The sequence below is a fragment of the Pinus tabuliformis genome, chromosome X, assembly GCF_031772625.1.
Source record: "Pinus tabuliformis cultivar Carrire ecotype Pingquan chromosome X, CPIR1, whole genome shotgun sequence".
NCBI lineage: Eukaryota > Viridiplantae > Streptophyta > Pinopsida > Pinales > Pinaceae > Pinus > Pinus tabuliformis.
In genome coordinates this window covers 1,210,064,928-1,210,074,742 of record NC_142308.1, presented here as the reverse complement: position 1 = coordinate 1,210,074,742, position 9,815 = coordinate 1,210,064,928, and the positions used below count along the sequence as shown (strand labels likewise).

At 37.1% G+C, this 9,815-nt stretch overlaps 1 pseudogene; it reads right to left on the bottom strand.

Moving 5' to 3' along the window:
* Positions 1 to 2,731: 2,731 nt before the first annotated feature.
* On the bottom strand, positions 2,732 to 4,109 carry LOC149144318 (naringenin,2-oxoglutarate 3-dioxygenase-like; annotated as a pseudogene).
* Positions 4,110 to 9,815: the final 5,706 nt, after the last annotated feature.

Below are 9,815 nucleotides of genomic sequence, written 5' to 3'. Positions count from 1 at the left end.
GAAGTCCATTTGCTAGGTCGCACACTGTCAGTATCACATTTGGTCACAAACATTATAGGGTATCTCTATCCTCATATCTTCGTTCATCAAGGTAATGAGTTAACCACACAAAACCCTTCTCTTTAGTGACTCTTCATATTCAACACAAGCTTCTCCGGAAGGAACTTCACGCAATGGGGACCATTTGTTCTTATGGAGGGAGGAATGATCCAAATGAAAAATGGCATCCACCCATGGAATTTACCCATGGTATTGTAAATGACATCCACCCATGGTATTCATTCACCCATGGTATTGTAAGTGGCATCTACTCTTGGTATTCATCCTCTGATGGTATTTATTCACTCATGGAAGTTACCCATGGTATTGCAAGTGACATCCACCCATGGTATTCATTCACACATGGTATTTACCCACCCATGGAATTTACCTATGGTATTGTAACCAAAAAAGGCTATAAGTAATACGTCGAATTTTTTAAAAGTACAAATGGTCCATCATAATGTATCATTTATGATTATTATATGTTTTAATAAAAAAAACGTTTCCTTATGGCTTTGTTATTATGTGTTCTCCTCTTTTCTTCTGACATTTCAAATTTTTAGACCTTGGGGGCCTCCCCCAAGATCTGGATCAATTTAAGACAGATCAAGAGTCTTGTTCAAACCTTTTAAACAAAATCTAAAATAAATCTGAAAAGAAAACACTTATATGTATATTGGCATGCCTAGCTAAATCAACGAGTAGCACAATTAGGTGTTGCTTAGTGGTGATCAAGCCTTAATATCCTAAAACCTTGGTAATATACCTACTCATGATTTCATAAAATATTTGTAATATACTTTCTCAGTGAAAAGCGTGGTTGTTGCAATAATGGAAGAAAAACATTATTGCATTTTTAGGTTGCTAGGATCTCATTCTAGTGATGATTTTCTTTTCTTTTGGTAGCTAGAGAATTGTTCTCTTTTTCCTTTAGTTTTCACAATTACTAGTTGTCTTGATTTAATGCCCCAGAGTGGTCTCTCTCGATTAAATTGATGGCCATACTTCTAAACACTTTCTCAATGAAATTGATGACCATGTTTCTAAGCATATTGTATTCAATGTCCAAAACAAAGATATAAAGAGCATATTGTATTAAGCATTCTTCTGAGCATATGCCACATAAATAATTGTCCTATTAGTGTTGCCTGTAAGAGGGAGGAATTGTGAACACAGTTTCCTAGTGTACCTTGAGATTTTCTAATACTAAGAGACAAATTTTTCATGAAGTCTCAACAACTTTAATTTAGTTATCTACTTTCTAATCTTGGTTGACCAAATTGGAGCAACACAATGATAAGACAACAAAATGTTCACACAAATGGGTCTGTTCTAGATGAAACTTTGTTGGAATATCTTTAAATTTTAGATGAAAACAAGAAGGAAAAGAAAGTGAAGGAACATTTTCAAATATATAATGTATATCGTTAAGTTCGTGGTTCAATTGTTGGTTTCATTGCTAAAAAAATATGGAGAGATGGGTTATGTAGGAAGACTCAAGATACTATTTACTAGAAGTGACAATGAAGATGATGAGTCTTGGCCTGGGCACTTGAGGGGTAAATATCATATGTTGATCATATTGTATTCAATGTCCAAAACAAAGATCTCACATTTAAATTGAATCAATTTTTCCATATTCATTTTGAGTAATGACCTAATAATTTAATAGATTTAATGAATTAGAGTAAAAATTGGTGTTTTGTTTCTTTGGATGGACTCTTTATGAGTCCTTGTGTCCATATTCTCTTTTGACATGAAATAATATATCAAAGACCCACAACAATCCATTTCCCTTTTTAGTCATAAATATTTGATTGTTGGCTTCAAACCCAAGACTACACTTTACTAATGAACCATAGCAAAGTTACCTAAGGGGATTAGTGGAGCATAAATAATGTAGTGGGAGAAACTTTCTAGAGTTTAAGAAAGTCGAAAGAGAAATAATCCTAGTGCAAAGACAAAGTTATGATTTTCCAACTTCCAAACAACATAAAAAAATTTCAAACTTGACAATGCATATGCCTAAAAGCACATATCTATTCTAGTTTGAGGCCTCTTCCAGCAGAGAGGGCATAAATCCCCTACGAGAAACCACATAAACATAGATGGAAATTACAGAACACTATGCTCTTCAAAACCAAAAATAGGCCATGGGGAGAGGCTTACTAGGGTTCCATGAAAACATTAAAATCAATTGCGCTAGGTATACCACAATAATAAAGCAAGCCTCACAACTGTATAAAGCCTGAAAACCATCATCTCCGTTGATGAACTCTGATTCAAGGCAACACTCATATTTTAGCCATTATACCTATATATTTCAAGTAGATTGATTTATTCCTTCAATTCCAATATCAATTAGAAGCACAATTAGTAGGAGAAAAACACATACTAGCCGATTATCACTATGAATCATATTTCCCATAACTATTATTTTAACTCCATGTAACTGAATTCTTTAAATTTCTTGCAACAATATTAAGAAGCATGCAAGACAAAACTCCATGATTTTCATTCACACTATTTAGATTTGTTATTTAACTTTTCCTTTGCCAATATACGACCAAGGGCTCATCAAAGCCTACAATGAAAGAAAATAAAACCATGCTAGCATAATTACAAAAGTATTTACTGCATTAATTTTTTTTTAGATTTTTTGGAAGGCCGAATTCAAAACTATATGATTTTATTTAGGATTTTCATCCTTTCGGGTCCTGTGCTTGTTCTAGCTCTTGTGCTTGAAGTTTATCCATATTCTTCTGGTGAGTGAACTTAATGTCTCTTCTCATCTTTCTAGAGTACATCTGAGCAAAAGTGATAGGCACTTCCATGAATAAATTCTCGCCTTTCGCCTCCTTCACAACTCCATCCAACAGGTACATGATGGCGTCCTACACTGGATTCTGAAAGGTCATAATAGACAACCTTCTACTATTTGAATTCACCACCACTTAATGATCTGTTGTCTTGAACTTTCCATTTCTCAGGTACCACAATATCATTACATCATAATAATTAGACAACACTACAATATTATTAATAAAAAAATGAGTTTATGTTGATTGCAGATTTGAGTATTTAAATGAATTAACTTCAAAACAGAAAAATGTTCTGTGGTCATTAGATACATGTATCCAAAATAAAAATACACCACCGAAAATGTGACTTACATGCATATGATCACCCAAATTGACAACAAAGGCTCCTTGAATGGGCTCAACAATGATCTAGTTTAGGCCATTGTCCTTGGTAGCCTGGAGGCCTCCAACTTGATCTTGAAGGAGAAGAGTGATGGTGCCTGGATCGGTGTGCCTCTTCAATCCCAATGTCATGTTAGGGTGGGGGCATTTGGGATACAATTTTATCACCACTCTATGTTCCATATCCACATAATCCTTGGTCTCTGCTTCTGTTTACAAACCCAATTCCTATGATATTATCCCCAACATCTTGCATTCCAAACCCATTAGGGATAAATTGTATTTCTCCATAATCTCCCTGCAAATACACAATTTAAGTGTCCAATTCATATGAAAAAAGTAGAAATCAATTTATATGGGCATGCAGCGGATGGATGCATGGTACCTCTAGCCATTGAGATTGACAGGCCACCTGGTGTAATCATGCTAGTGAAGGGAAATAAAGAAGCACATGTAGATTTCTCTCCAGTTGAAAATGGATTCACCCTCAAGATGGTTTCTCACCATAAATCCTCCACACTTTGCACCTCTCATGTTATATTTGAGTTTCTCCTCTACTGGGAGAGTGAAGAAAGCCCTGGAGATCTGAGTCATGGAATCCACGAGCTTCTGGGTAACACCATGGTAAATAACCTAGAATATTCCCCATTCAAGACATGCATTTCTCACCTCGTCTCTCATGCGGCCCCTCTCTTCCTCGACAACACCAGATATCGAAATGAAAAGAATATCTTTTCTAAATTAATTGTAAGTGACCTTGGGGGGCTCGCCCTTGTCTCCGACGAAGATGGATTGTAGGGACTTCAACTCCTTTACTGTATCAAGGAAATATGATTGATCTTCAGCCACTATAGCGGGCACCATTTTGCACAAGTATACCTCTAGCAAAAAACAGTATGATTAAAATACTGAAAATAATATGTGAGGACTGTAACAAGGAGGCAACCCTCTTATAGGGTAGGGAAGAGGAGATGGAACTAGAAAGGATGTTTCAGAGTATTGAAGGAAAGATGAAGATTATTTTGCATCATACAACCATAATAAGTTCATAAAAATAAATTCTTTTTAATGGTAGACATGGTGTTTTTTGGCCTCCTAGTTCAAAATTCGCATGCATTTTAATTACAAAGGATTTGTAATCAATCATAGGTTTGAAGGTTAGATCATATCTAATTATGAGCTATGCTTTCGAATAAAAAGGGAAAGAGCTTAATTTGAACAAATCTAGATACACATGCATGCAAGTACCACGACACACACTTATTTACCATAGGTCCACATCTACTCACAATGTTGTTAGTCAAACCATATTGATACACATAATAGTACATGCAATTGCACTGCAAATCGCAAAAACATTCTGTAGAAGATGAAGGGTCGACCTTAACATATGAAGAGTAAAATTTACCACAAGAAATATTGTTGTAAGATGAAGATTGAAAGGGATTATACGTTAAATCATTCTACGCAGAACATGAATTGCAAGGTTGGCACAACGTTCAGATCAGGTCGTTGTCTGTGTCAAGGATGGAATTCAACTTCAATGGGCTCGAAGATCCCATCTCCACATGCATAAAAAATTCACTGTTTGCAGGGCTTACTGGACTATAATAACTCTTAGATTGGAGACTAAGACTCTGTCAAAACGTTCGTTTCCTATTACGAGTTCTTTGAATAGCTTGGCGTAGTCATTCAACATCTGAAATATTTTGGGCATCCAGTAGCGATGAAATAGAGGAGTCTCCCCATATTAGATTAACCCTCCAAATGTTATTGACGTTACCTATGCTTTGATGTCAGCGTAACATCCACAATGTGATGAACATCTCATGTTCTATCAGTGTAGAAATTTGTGGATACCATGATAGTGAAACATGTAGGAAGTTTCACATACAAAGAGGGACAAATGTATTTCTCACACCATGAGACAAATGTTATCACAAGATGAAAATGTTAGACGAACGTTGGTGTGACGATTTTCAAGAAGAGACACCTATCGACGTAAATTTTAGAAAAATAAAGCCACTAGTATGTATGTACTTCAGAGCTTGTAGAAGTTGGTACAAGAAAAAATGATAATGTCTTAGCATCAAGTCATCTTTTACCTTAACAACCTGGTGTAGATACGATTCCATATCTTCAAATACCACATAAATGTTTTTGAATTCCCAACCTGTAACATAATGTGTTTTATTTCAACAATATCGGGATGTCGTAGCAGCCTCAAAAGCTTAATTTCATGTAAAATTTGGGTTGTATCAAAAATATGTTTAAAGATTTCATTTATTTTCTTGATTGTAACTTTCTCCCCAGTGTGAGTATCAATTGTAGAGCATACTGTTAGGGTCCTATAATAGCAGGATTCATAATTTTGAATTGGCTGTGATTAAGTCTTGTAATATTGTACATACCTTTTCTTTTCTGCAAATGTTTTCCATATTAAAAAATTAAAAAATGTCAAGAGGGTATGTCCTAAAAGAAATATCAAAGGACAAAAAGAATAAGAACAGATAAAAAAAGTGAAAAAATATGAACCCCAAACAAAAACAGATCATGAAAGTGTGCAAGTCCAAGTGCCACTACTTTTTACTTTATTGTCCAAAATAATGGTTGTGTGCAACTTGTCTTAAATGCCACAACCCATGATAGTCAAACTGTTTAATATTTACTATTTCATGTTTATAGATAGAGAATAAAGATCTAGCCAAACTATTTAATCTTGGCAGTTTAGTAGTTAGGTAGAGAAATAAAATGTGCTCTTAAGCTTAATCTGAGCCACTGGAAGATATAATGTTAGAATTAGATAGTTTACTATTCAAAAGAAAAAGGAAAGAAAGGGTTTGCTAGCTTAAATGCACCCAATAAAGTGAAGAAAAAATGTTAGGGTAAGTAGAAGAAGGGTTGCAGAAGTACAAAGTTGATTGAAGCAAAAGCACATTTATCATGCTTAATCATATGTTTCAGTGTGAAGGAGCAGTTAGGAAATTGAAAGGATGGTCACAAGTTGATTTGGCTAACTTCCCCTCATTCCATTTCACCCCTCACTAAATACTTACTAATTTCCCCATATTCCCATCATTTCATAAGAAAATACCCTTTTCCCTTCATTTTCACCCTTTCCCCTTGGTTTCACACATTTCCCTAGCAATTTACCCTCCAAACTCTTCCCCCTACCCAAAAACCCCTTCCCTAGTGTGAAATCATTTTCCCTTTGAAGAAACCACTTTCCCCTTATTAATTTCCCTATTTGGCCTAAAAACCCACTAAAAACATTTATCCTAAGGTTAAATACCCCCACCCCGCTGCATTCCTTTATTAACTCCCCCATTCCTATATTTCCCGACATAATCCCTTTTACCCCTTAAAACCCCTTTACTCTAAGTTTTCTCTCCCTTCCGCTTTATTTAATTAACTCCACATTTAATCCTGGTCCCACTCCATAACCCGTTCATTATATTTAACCCCATCTTACTCATTAAATAATTACAATTATTTGTAATTAATCCCCCGGGCCCCGCTAATTTTCGCCCCTGTTCCCGCCGTGCAACTTCACCGCACGATAGCCATTAGATCTATCACCCCCAGATCTGATGGACCACACTCATATCATGTTCATTCATTTTCCAAAGTTTACCCACCTGAGAGCATGCAATATGAGCGGTATTTCTCGTGCCCCTTTTGGTTACGTGGCAGCTCCACGTTAACTTGCGTGCTCATCGGAAAATACCACCCGACTGCCAAAAGCAGTGCGATGGCCTCCAAAACTGCCTCCTCGCGTAAGCCAAAACCATCATTGTTCTTATGAAATTCTGCACCAATTTCTAACCGTTGCCAGTTAAAATGCCAAAGATACCCATTTTCACCCTTTTCATTCTTTTTCTCTATGAAAGCTTCCTAAGCTTTCTTGTGCCACCGTGAACCTTTGCAACTAGATTTGACTTCCAACTACCTCCCAAACATGCTCCCGACGCCCAATTTAGCCATCCAGTGCATAGATGAAGCCACAGTGCCTTCTACAACCACCATTCACACTAGTTTGCAACCTATCCCACCATTTCCAGGTATTTTGAGAAAAACCAGAACGACCCTCTCAATTTGAAAGCGTACATTTAATTAACAGATTAATTAATTGAATTTAATTGATTTTCCCCTCAAATTGAGAGTATTTCCCCCTTGAATACCCAAACCCCTATCCTGCAAACTGCCATTACCCTATCTCTATACCAAACCTATTCAGACTTCCCTTCTATGGTCTGTACGAGCCTAATTCACACATTTTCCCATAAGATCGCTGCCCAAACCTCTCTAGATGTCAAACCTATGTCATCCCCTCACCTGGACATTGACCATTTGGCCCTAGCCAATAGGGATTTCCAAATTAAAGACACTGCTACTCCAAGTCACCTTCTGAAAATCCACTATTGGAGTAAGGATAGGTTCCCAAACCATGTAGATGGCATTCACCTTTGGGAATCCAATTTACCGAATTACACATTCCCAGAAGTTCACCCATTCCATGATATTGTACATTTTTGTCATGCCTGCTATCTCCCAAGCCAAAGGGCTATAGTTTCCCCAAACCATGAGTTTCTATTCACCATTACACTAGAGTCTATCAACTAGATGCTACAAATCCAATCTAGCACTAATCAGACCCCTCTATCCATTGGAAACCTGTTAGACCTATACATCACATTAGACCAGGTGAAAATAAACCAAATTTTCCAAAACTTCATCTTTGAAGGGCACCATACTCCTACAAATACTCCACCCTATGCTGCCACCATTTTTTCAGAGACTCGCAGGTGCATAATCACCATGCTCTCATGTATCCTAGGATACACATTAGATGAGCATGTGGATGAGGTCTTCATGGCCTTTATGTCCATTTTCACTCCAGGAAAGACACTGCTATCATATTTGATTATGCTTATTTCATTGCAGACATAATGCATGAACAATTCAACATGTTGCCCATTGAAAGAGTTTTCAAATACTCTTGAGTGTTCTTTTATATGTTTTTATATTACTAGACATACAAGTTCCCTGTGAGCATCCAAAAGTTGGACACCAAGGGAAAGGAGAGATCAGTGATCTAATGGATACCCTTGGTCCAGAATTTTTCCACAACATTCACCTACAAAGACTTCATAGATTTTTTTGTATACCCAGTGATAAACATGCTGACTTCTAATACTCAGCCTAGAATCGGCCATGACTTCAAGAGGGTGCTACAATTGGCTAAGAACAACAAGGTGGGATATTGGTACTTGTACCAAAATCACACTGAGATTAGAATTTATGGCTGTGAGCTAGCCCCCTATAAGTTGCCCAAATGCCTCCCTATGAGGATATTTTCCCTTGAATATTTCAGACAAATCATAAATTCTGATGAGGTCCAATTCATATCTGCTGGGAAGAAAACCCAGTTCAAGGTAAAAAACCAATTGGGCCCATTCATTTGCAACAATAGAGAGGCTGGACTAGAGGCCGACAGGTTACTTACACAAATGAAATTCAGAAACAGTTTCATGTGACAGTATGACCTTCATGGGGTCATAAACAAGCTCAGACTCAAGGTCAAGTTGGGACCTTACATCCACCACCTAAGACCTCACATTGAACAATTTTCTAACCAATCTGAGTGGGTGGAGAACACATTGATTGATATGGACAACATAATTGTGGATGTTGAGAACACACTAATTGATCTTGAAAAGAAATTTGACCAGAGCCCTTTCCTGCAGGTTCCAGAACTAGGGGAACCAATGGATGTTCATCCTGTGTTACAGACACCAGCCAATGAGGAGAAGAATCCTAAGAGGAACAGGGAAGAGGCATCCAGCTCTACCATGGAAACTACTAATGAACTGTTTGAGCTAAGAAAGAAGCCCAAGTTGAATCCTGTGATTGAATAGGAGGAAAACATTAAATTAGTGGAAATGACTGACACTAAGACAATGAGGCAAAGAAGTAAAGAAGCAGCTGCATCAGGTGAAACACAACAGCCATCAACCTCCAACACATAGATGATAGAGAGACAACAGAGTATGGAGGTTTCTTCCTTGGTCAAGCTAGCTGACAAGGAAAAGGATATCAAAGACAGATTCAAAGAGATAAAGATGAGGAATGAAAAGTTGAAAGTAGAGACATATGCCCAATACCTCAATTTTACACCACCAAACTAGACTGGATTAATGTCAGCCTTTGACATCAAAGCAAGCAAGATGCAGATGTCATTTTTGTAGCCCACTTTACAACAACCAAAGACATTGGCAGACTACAAGAAGGCTAATTTTGAAGTGTTGGCCAAGGATTTTCATCCCACTGATCAGATATAGTTCCATAAGCAAGCTGGAGAAATGATTTACTCCACCCTCACAGAAAAGGCCATGGATTCCTTTAAGCAAAAAGATTCATTAGATAATGTAACAGCCCAATTCAGGTTGGAGAAGGCCTCTTCACAGGCTAAAGAAAACAGGATAAAGTCCTTGGAGGACTTGGTCATTGAACTTGACCATGATCCAAGTGATATTAAGGCTGTTGAACAACTGATCAAGAAGAAGAATG